This window comes from Oryctolagus cuniculus, chromosome 14 (assembly GCF_051225735.1).
Source record: "Oryctolagus cuniculus isolate XC-2025 breed Fujian yellow rabbit chromosome 14, ASM5122573v1, whole genome shotgun sequence".
NCBI lineage: Eukaryota > Metazoa > Chordata > Mammalia > Lagomorpha > Leporidae > Oryctolagus > Oryctolagus cuniculus.
Genome location: NC_142880.1, coordinates 38,542,633 through 38,562,145, shown reverse-complemented (window position 1 = coordinate 38,562,145; position 19,513 = coordinate 38,542,633). Strand labels below are relative to the sequence as shown.

At 48.2% G+C, this 19,513-nt stretch overlaps 1 long non-coding RNA gene across 6 annotated transcripts; it reads right to left on the bottom strand.

Moving 5' to 3' along the window:
- Positions 1-211: 211 nt before the first annotated feature.
- Positions 212-18,243, bottom strand: LOC149122298 (uncharacterized). Of its 6 annotated transcripts, none has more exons than XR_016220627.1 (4): positions 17,746-17,973; positions 12,274-12,612; positions 6,714-6,791; positions 212-306 (listed from the first exon to the last, which is right to left on the bottom strand). It is a non-coding gene; the product is annotated as an uncharacterized LOC149122298 (long non-coding RNA). The 6 variants fall into 6 exon arrangements; XR_016220628.1 differs by lacking the exon at positions 212-306 and adding an exon at positions 1,973-2,115; XR_016220629.1 differs by lacking the exon at positions 212-306 and adding an exon at positions 4,567-4,748 and having other exon boundaries at positions 17,746-17,974.
- Between the last annotated feature and the right edge of the window lie 1,270 nt (positions 18,244-19,513).

The window sequence follows — 19,513 nt, the reverse complement described above, 5'->3', positions numbered from 1 at the left end:
CCTATGTCACTTGGGGGAGGGGTTTCTGAGCCTTGCATCCTGCAGCATCCTAATTCACACCACCTACTTCCAAGCTGAGCTGGACCAGTGTTCCACAAGGGACATCCAAGCCCGGCCCGCGGCCAGACATCCTTCCCTCACTGTGGGATTTCCAGGGAGGACCCTCAGTGTCTTGTCCTGCTGGCCTACCTCAGTCAGGCCCACACAAGAGAGCCAGGAGCCAGGAGATTCTTCCGGGTCTCCCACGCAGCTGCAGGGGCCCAAGAACTTGGGCTTTTACTGCTTTCCCAGGCCATAGGCAGAGAGCTGGATTGGAAGTAGAGCAACTGGGGTTTGAATTGGTGCCGATATGGGATGCCAGCACTGCAGGCAGCAGCTTTACCCGCTATGCCACAACACTGGCCCCAAACATGTTTTTTTAACTCTATAAATGTCATTTTACCTTCTAGGGTATTAAGTGCCTACTCATCACAGGTTTGGGTAACTGAAAGTGAGTACTAACATCCCAGGCAGGCAAAGGTGTCAACACCTACTGTTATTTATCTATTTATTCATGAAGATTCACTTTACTAATTTGAAATGTAGAGTGACACACAGAGAAAGAGATCTTTCCTCTGCTGACTCGCTCCCCAAATGACCACACTGTCCAAAGCAAGGAACCAGGATCTCTGTCTGGGTCTCCCACATGGAGGGCAGGAGCCCAAGAACTTGGCCACTTACTTTCCCAGGCTTATCAGCAGGGAACTTGATTGGAAGTAGAGCAGCTGGGACTTCAACTGGCACCCCAATATGTAATGGCAGCATCACAGGAGGTTCAGCCCACTATACCATAATACCAGTCCCAGCAACATTTTTAAAAAAATTTTAAGATTATATTTATTTAAAAGGTAGAATTGCAGGCAGAGAGAGGGAGAGACAGAGAGAAAGGTCTTCCATCCATTGGTTCTCTCTCCAAATGGCCACAATGGCCAGAGCTGGGCCCATCCAAAGCCAGGAACCAGGAGCTTCTTCCATGTCTCTCATGTAGGTGCAGGGGCTCAAGAAATTGGGTCATCTTTTACTGCTTTCCCAGGCCATAGCAGAGAGCTGAATCAGAAGTGGAGCAGCCAGGACACGGACCAGTGCCCATATAGGATGACAGCACCGCAGGCAGAGGCTTAGCCTACTATGCCACAGCACCAGCCCCTAAATTGCCATCAGGATGCCATCTTGCACAAGGGCCTCATCAGAGGCAAAAATATGGGCTACACAATCTTGGACTCTTCCTACAAAACTGTGAATGAAATAAAACTCTTTTCTCTATAAAGTAGCCGGTCTTAGGTATTTTGTTACGGCAGCAAAAAAATTGACAAGCACACTATCCCTCCGTGTACTTGCTGAGACCAAGTCAGATTTGGTAGCAGAAGCAGATGGAGAAGATTGGGAAAAGGAAACGTGACATTGCTCAGTGTGGGTGGAAAGACACCAAATGGAACTGAGGGCGTGCCTTCAAGTCTCATGATATGGAGAAGAACAATTTGCAAAGTTGTATGCAGAGTTGAGAGAAGAAAACACGCTCCCAATCTAGCTCTAGTAGCTTTCTCCTTTCCTTTTTCTGCTGTGAAGATGGTTGGGAACATTCTTGGGGAGGGAGAGCTGTTCTGAATTCCTGTTAATTGGAGTGGGTTTGGATGCCTTAGCCACCAGGATGAATCATGACCAGGCTCCAAAATCGTGACCAGAGAGGCAGATTTCTGGGGAGCCAGGCAGTAACTGGGGAGTCCAGCTGAGCACGAAGGAGAGGCGACTTCAGGTCTGCTTTTGCCTCTGTGGACATGTTTCTAAGGAACTGGGACTCGGGAAGGTGACTCTGCCTGTGTGGTGCACACCAATGAGAAGATTCTGCCGGCATTGTTCTGTAAGTCGGCAAATGGCCTCTGAGTTGAAATTACCATGTTTGATTGTCAGGCAGTCTTTAAAAAGTAACAGGGAAAACATTCTAGAAGCACACTTATACTTGAGTTTTCATAAGTTAATGCATGATCTGCAGAGAGCCTAAAGTTGAATCTCTTCTCGGATCTTTTTTGGATGTTGTGGGACATCACTCACAAGGCCAGGTTCCACCTCTGGTATTGGCTGAATACAAATATAACGAGAAACTTTAGACAAAATATCTTAAAACCACTACCTGAAAGCACTGGAGAGTAAGTAAAAACGTTGGAGAGGATTTGAAATCTAGAAGAAGGGAATGGCATTGGGTGAGTCTCCTATTTTTGTTTTGTTTTCCAGTTTTTTGTCTGGGGGCAAACCTGATCCACACCCTGCAGGACAGAGAAGCCCATCATGCTACTGTTTGAAGAGGTAGGGCCAGAAATCAAAGCAACCACAGCAGCTGGGAAATCAGGAGAGAAATTTTAGAAAGAACAGAGTTAAGGAGGAAACTCCCCAAATCTGCTCTGGCTGTCCCCATAAATAGAGTATACCTCCAGCAACTCAGTTAAGGCTAAAGCACAGAACTGATATTTAAGGCTTGGTTCTGTATGTTTCTAAAACATCCATATTACCTGGAAGAGCATAACAGAAACAAAAGTCTCTAGAAGGTATTGCACAAAATGTCAAGGATACAATAAAAAATTACTAGACATACAAAGAAACATGGAAAAGTAATTCATAGTCAATTGAAAAAGGCAGTCAAGGAAGACCAGCCCTGAAATAACCCAGATGAACTTGAAAGATAAGGACTTTGACGCAGCTGTCGAACCCATACTTAAAGATTTCGGGGGAAATACACTCCATAGGGAGAAGCAACCAAGTTGAATAGTCCTACTTTTGGACTATATATGTAAAATTCCACAAACACATATAGACTGGAAGGATCGTGAAGACATTCTAAGTAGACAAAAGTTACCAGAAATTTCATTACTACTCTATACTCGCATTGAGCATTTGCTCACCTACTTTTTATCTGTATTGAAAAGTCTCATTCCAGCCAAGGTAAGACATCTTGATCAGCTGATTTAATGGATCCGTTTTGAGGGAGATCAAAGCAGAAAACAGCTGATCTACATCAGTGCACAAGAACCTATTTTTACTGGTGAGTTGTTCGTAACAGACAGCTCTAATGTTTGCTGTGCTTCTCACTCCCTCCTTCTAAAAGAAGAAGTGGGCTGGAGAGGAAGAAGAAAGAAAGAAATGGAAAAGAGGAGGGGAAAGCAGCAGCTGCTTGTTAGAACCGCTGACAATAGAAGTACTTCAGGTTTAGCTACGAATTCAGGGATAAAATGGGAGACAAATGTGGAGTCAAAGGATCTCTTGAATTGAGTTTTTGAAGTTAGAAATGCAGTCACTTTCTTCAGGCCATGAAAAGGGACATGCTTGCATCTGACTATTACACCGAGTCCTCTGTTTCATACACAATTCCCATTCTTCTTATAAAACTACATGCAGCTAATAAAGGAAAACAGGGACTGGGACTGGGAAAAGCAAATATCTCCAAAGGAAAACTAGAACGTTCCAGAGAGAGTGTGGCAGATCCACTGGCATTTTTCTTGAGCTAACTTTGGGGAAACTCTTTTTAAGTCAAATACATAGAAAATCCTGAGACATCTAAATTAACAAGTGACTTTAACATAGTGACATGATAAAAGTTAAAAAAAAATCATGTGTATTTACATATATCACAATGAGAATTGGATAACGAAATTTTAAAAATTCAACTTACAATAGCCTTTAAAAATATGAAATAGTTCGGGATAAATCTAACAAAGTATTTGCAGTATCTGAACTTTAAAATCCAGAAAACAGTTTTGAGAAAAAATAAAGTATACCCTATCCAAAACTGGAAGACTCAATATCGTTAAGACGTGTGAATTCTCCCCAAATTGATACAGAGAGTCAATGTAATTCCGGTCAAACTTCCAGTAGCAGACATTTGTACATGAAATGCAAATTGGGGGCCAGCGCTGTGGCGTAGTAGGTAAAGCCGCTGCCTGCAGTGCTGGCATCCCATAGGGGCACCGGTTCCAGTCCCAGATGCTCCACTTCCTATCCAGCTCTCTGCTATGGCCTGGGAAAGTCGTAGAAGACGGCCAAGTCCTTGGACCCCTGGACCCACATAGGAGACCCAGAAGAAGCTCTGGGTTCCTGGCTTTGGATCAGCTCAGCTCCGGCCATTGCAGCCATCTGGGGAGTGAACCAGCGGATGGAAGACCTCTCTCTCTCTGCCTCTGCCTCTCTGTAACTCTGCCTTTCAAATAAATAAATAAATCTTTAAAAAAGAAGAAATGCAAATTGATGAGCTGAATGTGGATTTATAAGGGAATGCAAATAACCTAGATGAGCCAAAGCAATTTTTTTTTTTTTTTAAAAAGAACACAGTTGAAAGATTTACACTGTGCTATTTAAAGACCTACTGGAAATCTAATGAGATGAAGAGTCTGGTATTGGTGCAACAACAGGGATTCAGATCAGATCTGCACAGCAATGATTTTCTTTAAAAGGTATCATGGCCATTCAGTGGAGAAAGGGTAATATTTTCTTTTTTTTAAAAAAGATTTATTTTATTTATTTGAGAGACAGAGTTACAGAGAGAGGCAGAGACAGTGAGAGAGGTCTTCCATCCACTGGTTCACTCCCCAGATGGCTGCAACAGCCGGAGCTGTGCTGATCCGAAGCCAGGAGCCAGGAGCTTCCTCTGGGTCTCCCACGTGGGTGCAGGGGCCCACGGACTTGGGCCATCTTCCACTGCTTTCCCAGGCCATAGCAGAGAGCTGGATTGGAAGAAGAGCAGCTAGGATTTGAACTGGTGCCCATATGGGATGCCAGCGCTTCAGGCCAGGGCACTAACCCGCTATGTCACAGCGCCGGCCACCAAAGGATCATATTTTCAATAAATGGTGGTGGAGCAACAGGATGTTGCTTGGAAAAAAGTGAACCTTGACCTTGCTACACAAACAGTGATACAAAACGAATCCTCAATTTAAATGTAAGCTCTGGAGCAAGCCTTATACCTACATCCCATATTGGATTCCTGGATTTGAGTCCTGGCCTTGAGTCCTATACCAACTTCCTGTTAACAAGCACCCCAGGAGGCAGCAGGTGTTGGCACAAGGAGGTGGGTCCCTGGCACCCACGTGGGAGACCCTGACTGAGTTCCCAACTCCCAGCTTTGGCTTTGCCCAGCTCTGGGTGTTGCAGGCATCTGTGGAGTGAATGAGTAGATGGGAGCTTGTGGGTGTTCTCTCTCTCTCTCTCTCTATATATATATATATTTATATTTATATTTATATTTATATTTATATCAAATAAATAAATAAATGTTTAAATACATGCACTAAGCCTCTAGAACTATGATAAGGTGCCGGCACTGTGGCACAGTGCATTAAAGCCGCAGCCTGCAGCGCTGGCATCCCAATATGGTTGCTGGTTCGAGTCCCAGCTGTTCTACTTCTGATCCAGCTCTCTGCTATGGCCTGGGAAAGCAGTAGAAGATGGCTGAAGTGCTTGGGCCCCTGCACCCACATGGGAGACCCAGAAGAAGTTCCTGGCTCCTGGCTTCCGATTGACACAGCTCTGGCTGTTATGGTCATTTGGGGAGTGAACCAGCAGATGGAAGACCTCTCTCTTTCTCTTTCTGGCTCTCTGTCTCTACCTCTCTCTGTAACTCTTTCAAATAAATAAAATAAATCTTTAAAAAAAAAAACTATGATAAAGCACAGCCAGTCTGCAACTTTGGAGGAAGCAAAGCAAATTTTTAGGGCACAAAAAATATAAAACATAAAAGAAAAATTTGATAAACCGGGCTTCACCCAAATAAAAAATTTTATGTTCTTTGAAAATTGCCAATAAGAAAAATTAAAAGACAAGTCAAAGACAGGGAAAAAATATTTACAATATGTATATTTAGTAACGGATCACAAAATAGAATTTTTACAACTCAGTAAAAATAGGCAAACAAAACAGAATTTAAAGAGTGTTGTTTCAAAAAAAATAGCTATGATTGACAACCAAAGAGGAAAAAAAATGAAGATTAGGAGTATGGGAGTAATTGCTAATATTTACAAAGTCTATACTAAATTCTTATTATACAGTTCCTCATTCACTCTTAACAAACAGCCTGTGAGGGAAGTGTGCCGATCATCTCCGATTTATAGGTGAACAAGCGAATGCTTATAGAGATTAACTGTTGAAACCCAGGCAGGCAGACTGCAGTACCTGAGCTTGTAAGTATTGTGCAAGGAAGCTACAATTGTCGCCATGCAGAGCTTCTAAACATAAGGTTAATCACTGGGCAAATACAACACCCAGTCATATACACCAAATTTTCTCTAAGCCTAAGGCCAATTTTATACACTGAATTTCAAACAGTAAGATCTTTATGGAATTAAATTGATTTGAAAAGCCTCAAGCTTTGGCTCCCCAGTAGATCAGCCTCATAACCAAGTGCAAATCCCTCACCCTTGGCTTCCTCAACTGTGAAATGGAGATCTAATCTCTGCCTTCTCTAACTGCAAAGTCTTCTGCAAGAATGAAATCAACCTGGCATTTGAAGGTGCTTTGTAAAAGGAGACAGCCCCAATCATTTGCAGAATCATTTGAATAAGCCAGCCAGCCATGGTGTAGATGCCATTCTACACTCAATTTCCTTGTTTGGATTCTGAATTAAGTTTCAAGGACTCTGAGTTTGGGATTCACAGTCATAGATTGCATGAGTGAGCCAACTAACCAGTACTTACTGAATCTTACTGTGTTCAGTGCTGGTTTATGGCAATTACAAGAAGATTCTTCAATGCTTTCCTTCAATGGCTGAGAGTCTAGCCAAAGGGAAAAAAAAAAACATGATACATGAAGCAATTGGAGTAGTAGTTACAACCGAGCTGAGACTAGAAAATTCACTGGGAGGTGTACCCTGGGGATAATGGCATCTCTAGGCTATAAACTATATTAAGAAAACCCTGAAGGAAATACCAAAGAGGAAAAAAGAATTTGATGAAGTTTGAGATAGGCAATAAGGAAATAAGCCTTTGACATGTTACATAAGGAAATTCAGTGACTCAAAACCGACATACACCAGCTGCCCAAATTTTGGAAAGAAGAGTCTTCCACTTGATGGGAGCTGGGACCAGTGTCGACCTGATGTCCAATTCTCTAATCTCAGCCGTCCTGAAAATCTAGACATGTACAAGGGGACTTCAAAAAAATGTGTGGAAAATACACATTATGAAAAAACTGCACACGGATTTCAAAAATTTTCACCAAAATAGGTACATTTTTGAATTCCATTATCCTTGGATTTTTTTGAAGTACCCTCATAGGTACCCTAGGAAGGTGGCTCTGACCCCAGCCGACACAGCCTGTTTCCAAGGACGTGGAATGTATTATCTGCAGCAAGTCTGGTTCTGAGTTCTCTAACCAAGCAGGTAGATTTGAGCATCATTTAATTTGCATTCTTGTTTCTTCTGTCTTTCTCATCCAGTGAAATACCCAGGGGAAAGGAATTAAGTTGATACCAGGAATGATGTGAAGAATTATAAGCAATACGCATTTTAGGCTTAACATCAGTGGGCAAAAGCAAATCTCTCCAACAGAATAGCTGGCCAAAAAAAAAAAAAAAAAAGTGGTAAGTTGAGGATGTCTTTTAATTAGTGAGTTCATTGTTTTATTTGAAGCTCCAAAAATTCTATGGCCACCAGTTATTCTCATTAACAAATAGAAAGCAACGAAACACTACTAGGAAAAAATGTTTTTTAAGTATTTGAAAATTTCATTTATTATACCCACGTAGCCCACATTCAGCACAAATTTCATGATGGATGTCAGATACCAAAAATATAGCTTATTTATCAATAGCACTGATTTCTCTTTGTTTTTTATCTTTTGAGTATTAGTCTGTTTTCCATATTTATTTTAGTTTGGGCTCTCCTAAAAACAGAATCGGAGACAAGGGCTTTATTTGGGAACTGAAGAAGTGGGATGAGAAAGTGAGACAAAGGATGTGGTAGAAGTGTATTATCAAGCCAGTGGCTATTGTGGCGCTGAAGCGAAATCCCACCGGGGAAGCGCTGGGATCCATCCCCCGTGGGGTGAAAGAGCTGGGATATTTATATACTCCTGCCAGTCATGGGCAGAAATTCCAAATAACTCAGCCAAAGGAGAATACAGCTGAGGCTTAGAGAAGGAACAGGCAACTCCACGGGCAGAAGGGGGCAGGCCCTCTCGGGGACAGTCCCTCTTGGCTCAGTTTTCTCTGAGCAGAAAAGAAGAAATATGCAGGCAGAATGTTAAAAGGACATAAGCGGGGCCGGCGCTGTGGCGTAGCAGGTAAAGCCGCCGGCTGCAGTGCCGGCATCCCGTATGGGCACCAGTTTGAGACCCAACTGCTCCATTTGCAATCCAGCTCTCTGCTATGGCCTGGGAAAGCAGTGGAAGAGAGCCCAAGCCTTTAGGCCCCTGCACTTGCATGGGAGACTCGGAAGAGGCTCCTGGCTCCTGGCTTCGGATCGGCAGCTCCAGCCACTGCAGCCAGTTGGGGAGTGAATCAGCAGATGGAAGACTTCTCTGTCTCAACCTCTCTTCCAAATGTTGTACTGTGGATTCCCCAATGGGACCTTATCTGACAGCCGTCTGTTTTGCATTCAGTTCAATTTTACTCACTCATCAACTCAACATCTTCCTTCTTCTCAGTTACACACAAAATACGCCAGAGTTGTTTCCTGTCTGTACCTCTCATTTCTCTCAAACCAGTGAGCTCTTCAAACACGGGGTCATCTTGCTCTCTGCAGTAGCTGCATCTGAGCACGGGCCCAGGAACAACATGCACGGAGACGAAACTCATGTGGCCGAGATTTGCTTTGGTGAGGCGGCATGGAGGGGCTTCCGAGCGCGGCTCTCAACTCCGGGCGTGCTCTCCCGCGGCTGTGTGCTTCTTCCAATGTCCTCATTTGTAAAAGGGGAATAAGAACCTCCTAGCAGATTTACACCTTCTGTACACAGAGGCAAGGTGTCTACCGCACAGCAGGCATTGAGATTTACTTCTCTTCTTCCTAGTAGAAAGCAACGTGTTACATCTGCTAGAGCGTTGGTCCTTAGGCCACATTGCAGCCTTGAGTCCAGAATACACCTGAGACTCTGTCTTGGGTTTTAAGGATTCACAAAGATATTTCTGTTGACACTTGCCCTCCTACTCCATAACAAAATTCCATCTCCATGGAAATGGCTCTGAAAGTGAGAAACATTTATTCGAATTAATCCTTGATGCTTGAGGTTCATCCAGACAAGCTGACAACGCACCAGGGCCTAGGGGTGTCTATAGGGAGAATCCGGGTTCATCAGAAGAATAATGTCCCTTTGGGCTTGGCGGGGAGTGCCAGTGACAAACAAGCAGGCTGAGTGGGTGCTGCCAAAGCCCTGTGGAGCCTGGTGCACTTTGCAGCACAATTCCAGAATGTTCTGCTCTCGCCAGCTCAGCTCTACGTCTGATTTGTTCTGTCTTACTGTGTCCCTGGAGCTGATACCGCGTCTTCTGTCTGCATTGGCATGGGGGAAACAGGCTGTCTCCACCACTAGGAGGGCCCAGCAATTGCACGGAGAACCGTGGCAGCAAAACAAAACCAGCCTAGGATGACTGCATTTCACCAGATGTTGCCAAACAAAATGGCAGCAAGAAGCAATTAAAGTGAGTCAAGATGGAGCAAAGCTCTGATTCAGCCTCCAGCAGGGGATGGAGGAGGGGGAGAGACAGAGAGAGAGCAATGTAGGACACGGTGGTTACGCAGTAAGTATGCAGGAGCCAGAGCAGAGCCCTGTCCCGGCCGTCGCCATGGCACCGACCCGGGCACGAGGCACAGCACTGGCCCAGGCACCGGTGACTCACACCATCGGCCGGTGACAACACCCCCGACCAGGGACACCATCCCTGCAGTTTGCCCAAAGCCGCTGGCCTCCGTGGCCAGAACCCAAACGTCCCTGTCTCCTGCGCCCAGCGCCAGCGCCCTCGGCCCCCTGCTGGCCTTCCTCTGCATCCTGCCTTTGTGGACTGGGAAGGAAAAGGAGCAAGAACATCTAAGAGGACGAGGCTGAGCCTGAGCCAGTGGGGCCGCGCGGGAGGACGCACTGGAGGCTCCCAAGGGTGCACCCTTGCGGAGCGCCAGGTTTCCGGACGCACGATGAGAAGGGGTGACGGGGAGGGGGCATCGCCCCCAGGCTGCAGCCCCCCAGGCCCCAGGCCCCTGGCCCCTGGCAGGCCTCCAGCCCCTCTGGCCCCCTGGAGGGCCAAGCTCAGGCCAGCCAGCCCTGCCCTGCTGTTCCTCCTCTGTGCTGCTTGGGCAAGGCCAGGCCGAGCCCCAGGAGTCCGGTCAGAAGTCTGAGGATTTCCCTTTCAAGTCTGCACAACGCGGGGACGGTCACGTTGAGGGCCTGTTGTTTCCTCCCAGCCGGCGGCCCGCCCAAGGACAGGGCCCTTGCAGGGCGCGCGGCGGCTTTGATTTCCCAGAGCGTGGTCCAGCGGGGATCTGAGGACACTGCGCAGTGTGGCGCCCTGCGCGGCCCTGGTCGCTTGCCTGCAGGGTCTCAGCAAGGGCTCCCCCGTTCCCTGCCTGCCAAGCAGAGGAAAAGGTCCCCTCCAGTGCCTGCAGAGTCCCCTCGGGGCCCGGAGGCTGCAACGGCCAGGTCCCTCCCTGGGCTTCTCAGGGGACACGTACGGGGTGGCTCCTGGCTCCTCCAGATCCTGACTGAGAACAAGGGAATGGGTGCTGGTCGCGCAGCCTAGGAGATGCCTGTGTAGCCGCGGGCCGGGCCTGGTCCTGACCCCTGACGAAGCTCTGACCTGTGTACCCCATCAGCGGGAGTAGGAGCCGAAGGTCTGCAGCCCCAGCGATGGGTTGGGGGGAGGAGAAGGGCGTGGTTCGTGACTAATGAGACAGAGGCAGCAGTGGCAGCGCTGGAACAGGCACCCGGAAAGCCTGAGCTCTCTCTGAGACAGCCTCTCGCTCCGGGCTTGCCCTGTTCCACCCAGGGCCATTTCAGCACCAGCCCACTGCTGTGTGTGACAGGGTCTCCACCAGTTAACACCTGCTGCCCCCCCCCGCCCCCCCAGCCAGGTGCTCAGCAGCAGGAAGCTGGACTCAGGAGCCATTTCAGGAATCCAACCCTGGTATTCCAGTATGGGATGAGGGCCTCTAAGCTGCCGGGCTGCCAGCCCACCCCGCTGCTGGCTGTTGTCAATATTGCTGAAGTGTACTGTGATGCATCTAACACACAGGCCACAGTCAGCTCCATTGACTTCCACTAAGTGAACCCACCTCCGAAACGACCTCCAGATCCAGAGATGACACAGTCAGCACCCTGGACCCCCAGATTCCCAGAGCCCAGGGACTCAGTCCAGGCCTCCCACTCTCCAGGCACCCAAGGACCTGCTGAGCCGTGACCACTGCCTCCCGGGCTGTGCCGTAGCAGGAAGAACCAGGAGCAGGCACTCCAGTCGCCAAGAAAACACCTGCCTTGACTCACATTTTGGAAGTTATGAGAGCCTACTTTTATTTCGTTAAGATCCAAACTTCCTCCAGAAATGACGTATGGCATAGCTTTTTAAAAAAAAAAAAAATTGAATTAACCTGGTTGACAAGCACAGCAATGCTATCGGTATTTACCCATCTCTGTATGCACACAGCACCTTGTGTTCTGCACACAAGTGTTTACAACTGAGTTTGGTTTGCAAGAATAGGCCCTGCCCTCCTGCCAGCTCCAGTTTCCACCTCCCTTCATCTTCTCCAAGCAAAATATCATTATTCCCATTCTCTGCAGCAACAATGCTCAATCCTTTTGTTCTGGTATCCGCAGCGGAAAATAACATTGGAACACTCTATGCCCATTCATACCTTTTTCACCTGGCATTTTTGTGATTAAATGAATGTAAAAAGTCAAATTTCTCCTGTATCATAGTTGTTTAACTCTTTAAATATATTTTTAAGCTTTGACATTGCAAATTTGGCTCATACCATTTATAGAAAATGTCTATCATACTATATAATTGTTAAAGCTGTCTTCATTAGGAAAATAATTTGCAAAATCAGGCTTACCTTCAATACTTTCTGGTTTTTTAAAATTATTTCAAATAAATATGTCAATACACATTCTTTGACAAACATTACTTCTAAATTCTAATTCTAAGCTACATAGGTGTGTGGATAGATAGATAGATGGATAAAAATATGGATGTTTGGTGGTTGGATGGAAGGACAGGTGGATGGATGAAAAGATGGATGGATGGACGCATAGAACTCACCATGACCTTCTTACCTGAAGGAAGCAAAGTGCCTTGATATCAGTATTTCCTCCCAAAGCTTTCTTGCCTTTGCTCTCATGTGACTCTCTCAGAGGTGATGCCTTCCTGAATCCTTGGATTATTTGGTACCCAGAATTCTACACCCCTGGCAATAGTGCTTCTCAGTAAGACGCAGGGTGAGCGAGAAGTCCACTTTGCTGCTTCTCGCTGTAGGGGCAGAGAGAGGGGAGGCAGGATGCTGGGCTCTCAACCAGTTTGCTCCCCACTTTCTTCTGAGACCACAGGGAGAAGAAAGTGATTCTTGTTTTAAAGATTCATGGGGTTAGGCCAACCTATGACCTTTGGTTCCATCTCTGTGTTAGAGAAAAAAAACTCACATGGGTCCAAAAACCAGAGAATAGGACTTCAAGTCTCTCAAGAAAATGCCCAATGAGACATTTCTAGGTAGTATGTTTACTTAGCTGGCACTTGGAAAGCTTAAAATTCTCCCTCCAAATTATTACTCTTATTGTGCCTGTTACTATGGTGCTCAGGTGCTTCCTAGATAGTGTTAGAATCAGCACTATCATCATTTCTTAATTATCTACCAATATTTATTTGTTCATTGCTGTGGAGTTTTTAATTCAAGTTGACTTTTCCCTAAATTTTGCACAATCAACATCTTAGCTCATTTGCCCCCCACAGCTCTTGTGGGTTGAGTTCATGAAATGCAAACTGATTTTAAAATAAGCAAGGGGCTTGAAAGCAAGTTTTTGTTTCCCAAAAAAGATAAGACAGAGCACATGGCACTAATGGCCAACTGGTACTTGTCTCACATCTGGTACTCTCTGTTCTCCACAACAGCTGCAAACCTGACAAGGCCCCCAGTGGCCTCTGGGAGTGAGTGAGCAGCGGTGCACTGTGGGAAGGTGTGAACCTTGAAGGTCACCAATGACATGAAGCAACTTGTTCTGCCCAGGACACCAGCATGGACTGTGACAGCAGTGCCTGGACAGCTACAGAAGCCAGCCGGGGAGCACGTGGTGACCCGGACACCAGAAATAGGTGGGCAGGACCAAAGAACCAGCAAAGAGGGATGAAAAATGAGATGCATCGGGGGGAGGGGGGGAGAGAGAGAGCAAGCAAGTCAAAGCATGGCCTAGAAATGTTGCTGCTTTAGGAAGATACAGAGTCCCCAGGAGTGAAGCGAGGGGACTTAGGGGAGAGCCATGAAGACCACCAACAACAAACCACAGCAATCCAAAGAAAAGGGCAGACAGGTGTAGCACCAGCTGGCCTGCCCCCGCATCTCAGGCCCCCCGACCCTGAGACCTGCACACAGTAGCTATCAAGGTCACAGTCCCCATTCCTCGTAGACCCCACGTCTCAGGCCCTCAGTCCTCCCTCTAGACTCTGTCCCTGCCCTACCCCAGGGACTGCTTCCCTGCAGCTCTGCCTTCTCACACACCTTGCAGCCGATTTACAGACCATGACTGATTTTGCAGCCCTAACGTTCCTATCACTAATGTTTTACTTAGGCTCCCAGCACAGATCTGCCCATCAGCAGAAACTGCAGTGAGCACGCTTTATAAAAATGTTCTGGGGCTGGTGTTGTGGCGTAGCAGGTAAAGCCACTGCCCCCAATGCCGGCATCCCATACAGCACCGGTTCCTGTCCCAGCTGCTCCACTTCTGACCCAGTTCCCTGCTAATGGCCTGGGAAAAGCAGCAGAAGTCGGCCCAAGTGTTTGAGGCCCTGCCACCCATGTGGGAGATCTGGATGAAGCTCCTGGCCCCTGGCTTCGGCCTGGCCCAGCACTGGCTGTTGCAGCCACTTGGGGAGTGAATCAGCGCACGAAGATCTTGCTCTCCCGCTGTGTCTCCCTCTCTGTAACTCTTTCAAATAAAATAAACAAATCTCTAACAAAACATATCTAGCGAGATCTGGGCCACATAGCATTGTTAATTTAGTTTAATATGTTCTACTTTTTAAAAAGTGGAGAAAAGTAATGGAATTTCCAATGAAGATTTGATCTCTTAAAGGAATAACATTCGGTTCTGTGGAAAGTTGTCTTATTTTGAACACCACATCACTGAGCTGTTACTAGATCTTTCTCTGGTGATCTGCAATTGCTTCTTCTCTAACTGGGGAGTTCACATGGCTGCCACAATGTGCCACTCAGTATTCTGCAGTGTGCAACCTTTCTCAGCCGGAATGGTTGGGAGTATTCCTGCCAATACACCTTAATCCAGGCAACCCACAGTTTCCCACACTGCAGGAAACTTGACCCCTCTCTTCTGTGGCCCTTTCATGGGATGCAGAGCAGTTTTGGTGTCAAGTCCAAGTGATGACTGGGAAATTCTCATATCGTAGCTAACATACACACACATTGGTCCCCGGGCGACACAGGAACCCTACACAGTGTCATGTTCTTACCAAAAACATCACCACAGCCTAAATGCCAATGAGAACAAAACTGGTGTGAACCACTAGCAACTTCCCTAACCAGTGTCTTTCTCCTGCCCATTTGCCAAACCACACTTGCTTAAGCCCAGCCAAGTTCTGCCTTCTCTGTGGATTTCCTGGAATAACAAGGCTCACAAGAGCAAGGACAGAGAAGGGCAAGATCCTAGGGAGTAGTTCCAGAGCCTAAAAGAGTTTCGTGTAGCCAATAATGAAAAGGGATCGTAGAGAGAAATGCAGTCAGCACCCAGAGAGGGCCTTGGCTGGCAGCTGGAACTGCCTACAACATCAGCTTCAAAAGTCCCACTGGTCTTGGAAGCCTCCCCCTCCAAATCGAGGGAAGTCTCAGCTTCAGGACACCAGAACTGGTGGGCACTGGGGACAGAGCCAGGACAGGGGATTCTAGTTTGGAACACAAAATCAGAGTGGGAACAACAGACAGAAGCAGGGGACAGTGAGCCGGTACACTGGCCAAGGGACACGGGAGGGCAGGTGCAGAGTTTCAGGTTTGGAGTGGGGTGGGAAGGACGTATGTGAACCCTTCTTCCAAGGCTAGCAAACAGATGGACAGAAAATCAGGGTCTCGACTGCTGTCTCTCGTCTCTGAACTCTCGGGAGTTCTTCATTCACGACACATACAGTTTAGCACTTGCTTGTTTTCACGTTGTCTTCTAATCCAATTGCAGCCCCTTTACAAAAGTATTTAGCGAGGCAGGAAGATAGAGAGGCAGACAGACAGGATTCCCATCCATTGGGTCACTCCCTGAATGCTTGCAACAGCCAGGGCGGGGCCAGGCCAAAGTCAGCAGCTGGACACTTAGGCTCGGTCTCCCAGGTGGGTGGCAGAGATTCACCTACTTGAGCCATCACCTGCTGCCTTGCTATTGCTGCCAATCTACTGAATGAGGAGCAGCCATCAGCTAGCAAGGTTTAGGCAGTTCAGCGGCCCAGACCACTCCCCTGAGCTGCGAAGGAGACCACGCCCCAGATACACAGCTGCCACCAGGAAGCTCACCTGGCCCCTTCCCAGGATCCCTGCAAAGCATGGAGGCTAGCATTGGGCCTGCTCAAGGGTGATCCTCTGGGGTTTATCTGGCCTTGGACAAGTGTCCTAGTTTCTCTGATCTCCCATTTCTTTTAAGCAGGAATAATATTTTCTATCCCCCTGGGTTGAGTGCGAGTTGTCTGTTGTCATCACAGAACTCACCCCTCTTGATGTTTTTTTTAAAGATTTATTTATTTGAAAGACAGAGTTACAGGGAGGTAGAGACAGAGAGAGAGGTCTTCCATCCACTGGTTCACTCCCCAGATGGCCGCAATGGCTGGAGCTGTGCAGATCCAAAGCCAGGAGCCAGGAGCTTCTTCTGGGTCTCCCACGTGGGTGCAGGGGCCCAAGGACTTGGGCCATCTTCTACTGCTTTCCCAGGCCATAGCAGAGAGCTGGATCAGAGGAGGAGCAGCCGGGTCTCGAACTGGCGCCCATATGGGATGCTGGAGCTTCAGGCCAGGGCATCAACCTGCTACGCCACAGCGCCAGCCCCAGCCCTTTCGGTGTTAAGAGCAACAGAGAGCCAGCGCCACGGCTCAACAGGCTAATCCTCTGCCTGCGGCGCTGGCACACTGGGTTCTAGTCCCGGTCGGGGCACCGGATTCTATCCCAGTTGCCCCTCTTCCAGGCCAGCTCTCTGCTGTGGCCCGGGAGTGCAGTGGAGGATGGCCCAAGTGCTTGGGCCCTGCACCCCATGGGAGACCAGGAGAAGCACCTGGCTCCTGGCTTCAGATCAGCACGGTGTGCAGGCTGCAGCGGCCACTGGAAAAAAGGAAGACCTTTCTCTGTCTCTCTCTCTCACTGTCCACTCTGCCTGTCAAAAAAAAAAAAAAGAGCAACAGAGATTGATTAAGAGATGTAGAGGGTCCACTCTCCAAGGAAGCCTAGGGAACCCCACGTGGGGGTCCTGGGGCCAGGAAGCCTCCCCAGATGCCCGGGTGTCCCCACTCAGCCTGTCCCAGCTGTCCCAGGCCTGTCCTCAGGACCCTCCCTGGTGGTAGCAGTGCCTTGCCCATCAAGCCTCAGCCTGCACCATGACCATGGCCATTCCTGCAGGTGCTCCTCCTGCCAATCCTTCCACTTTTTTTTTTTAAGCTTTATTTATTTGAAAGGCAGAGTTATGGAGAGGCAGAGAGAGAGAGAGAGAGAGAGAGAGAGAGAGAGAGAGAGGGAGAGTATCTTCCATCCTCTGGTTCACTCCCCAATTGGCCGCAATGGCTTGGGCCATCTTCTACTGGAATTCGAACCGGTGCCCATATGGGATGCCAATGCTGCAGATGGTGGTCTTACCCATTATGCCACAGCACCGGCCACATCATCCCCCTTTTTGATTCTTCCCAGATTCATCCGCCTAACCTGAAGGCAGATTCTGACCTGGGCAAACAGCTTTGTAACATCGTCCTCGAGAACAGAACCCCATGACCTGGGCACCAGCATTCCCTGCAGCCTCAGAGTCACCCCACACATCAGTGCCTGTCCTGCCCTGTCCTAGCCCCGCCCCACCTGTAGACCACCTGCTAAACTCCCACTTCCTGTCTGAGGCAAGTTCATGTTCCCAGCGGGGTGCCGCCTGGCCTTTCTCTGACTCCAAACCCCAACGCCTCCAAGGCCAAGAACGAGCCTCTCAGCCGCCCGTGAGGACCAGGCAGGGGAACCAAGAGGGCTGCACCTGAGTCTGATCAATGGGTCTTGGGGGAGTACAGGTGGGAGCACTTTAACCAGGGCCTGACTTGACCAGGAAACTGTCTGCTAAGATCCCGTCCAGGTTTTACTCACAACACCAAAAGGAGTGAATACTGCAAGTGTGATAGCAAACACGAGTGCAAGATGAACAGGACACTCCAAGTGTCCTTAGTACACTTCTGTACTAAGTTTTGGAAGTACAGGCTACATACTAGCCTTGGCTGGTTCAATTGCTGACTTCCGATGTCCTGAACGCCTCCCAAGTCCTCGGGTTGTGGACTAGGTTGGGCCTAGGATTCTATTACACTCTTACCTTTTACTTAGAGAAGACTTCTGAGTAAAGGCACAAACTCGACGTGCAGCGTGGTGAAGTTTATTTGCAAAATGAGTAGCTTGCACTGGCACAGGAGTCTTTTATTTAGGGAGAGTGGGCCAGGGAAGATACAGAGGATTTTCAGACCCTACTCTGCTAGCGGGGCCATGCAGAGAGACAGCAAGCTTCCGCATTACATGGCCTTTTATGAGCTTAGAAAAACGGAAGTGTTTACATAGTACCGCCCCCGGTCCCAGGGAAGGGGAAGTACTTCCTGGGGAAGGGTCGCCTGATTGACAGGTAGGCAGGTAACACAGAGCAAGGGAGGAGTGGCTTCCAGCTCATGACCTTAAACTATCTGACTTTGACCATCTCACTTGTGGACCTATTAATACCGAATTTGAATAGAAGAGGGGAGAAGGAGTCTTTCAGAGATGTGACGTGACACCTGGTTGTTGGTCTCTCCGAGATAAGCAAGGAATGGAAGATTCTGAATTCTGCTCATTTCCAACATGTGGTTCACTCAATAACTTGAATAATCTGATAACAAAGTGCTGGAGCTATGGGGCCAGCGTTGTGGCGCAGCGGGTTAAGGCACCACCTGCAATGCCTGCCTCCATGTCAGAGTGCTGGCTGGAGTCCCAGCTGCCTGGCTGCTGTTCCAGCTCCCTACTGGCGCACCTGGGAAGGCAGCAGAGATGGCCCAAGTGCTTGGGCCCCTGCACCCATCTGGGAGACCCTGATAGAGTTCCTGGTTTCTGGCTTCAGGACTTCCCACCCAGGACCGTCCAAACCATCTGGGGAGTGAAACAGTGGATGGGATGGAAGATCTCTCTCTCTGTCTCTCTGTCTCTGTCACTCTACCTTTCTTTTTTCTTTTCTTTTTTTTTTTTTTTTTTTTTTTTTGACAGGCAGAGTGGACAGTGAGAGAGAGAGACAGAGAGAAAGGTCTTCCTTTGCCGTTGGTTCACCCTCCAATGGCCGCCACGGCCGTGGCAGGAGCCAGGTGCTTCTCCTGGTCTCCCATGGGGTGCAGGGCCCAAGCACTTGGGCCATCCTCCACTGCACTCCCGGGCCACAGCAGAGAGCTGGCCTGGAAGAGGGGCAACCGGGACAGAATCCGGCGCCCCGACCAAGACCAGAACCCAGTGTGCCGGGGCCGCAAGGCGGAGGATTAGGCTAGTGAGCCGCGGCGTCGGCCACTACCTTTCAAATAAATAAAAAAGTTAAAAGTTAAAAATACTGTCAGCCATGTGAATACCAGGGTGTTTATTACTCGTCCCTGGCACCACACATCTTTTGTCAATTTCCCATCTATTCACCATTCTCAACTGTTAATTACAGTGATGAGCAAAGAGCGGCAGGAGGCAATCGATGGTGGAACAGGTACAATGCTGTGGAAAACAATGGCACCACGAGAAGCTGGCGAAATAACATTTTCAAGGGACTCACTTGATGTCTTTGAACTCCCAGTGCTCTGCGGTTGTGGGGTAGATACTGGCAGAAACAGCTGTGCTGTTGCAAAACCACGAATAGACTTACCTGCAACTGTCATTTGGGCCACAACCAGGCAGAAGTGCAGAACTTAGGGAACAGTAGGTCCCCACTGGTGGTGGACACTTGTCATTCTTTTTTGTTTAGTTTTCGTCTGAATCCCAGGAGATGAGAATCTGCTTCCTCCTATGGGGCTGCACTTGGCCTGCTGCCCCTCACCTAGGGTGTGGGCATAGCTCCCTGACAGGACTCCTGCACCTCACAAACCCCAGAC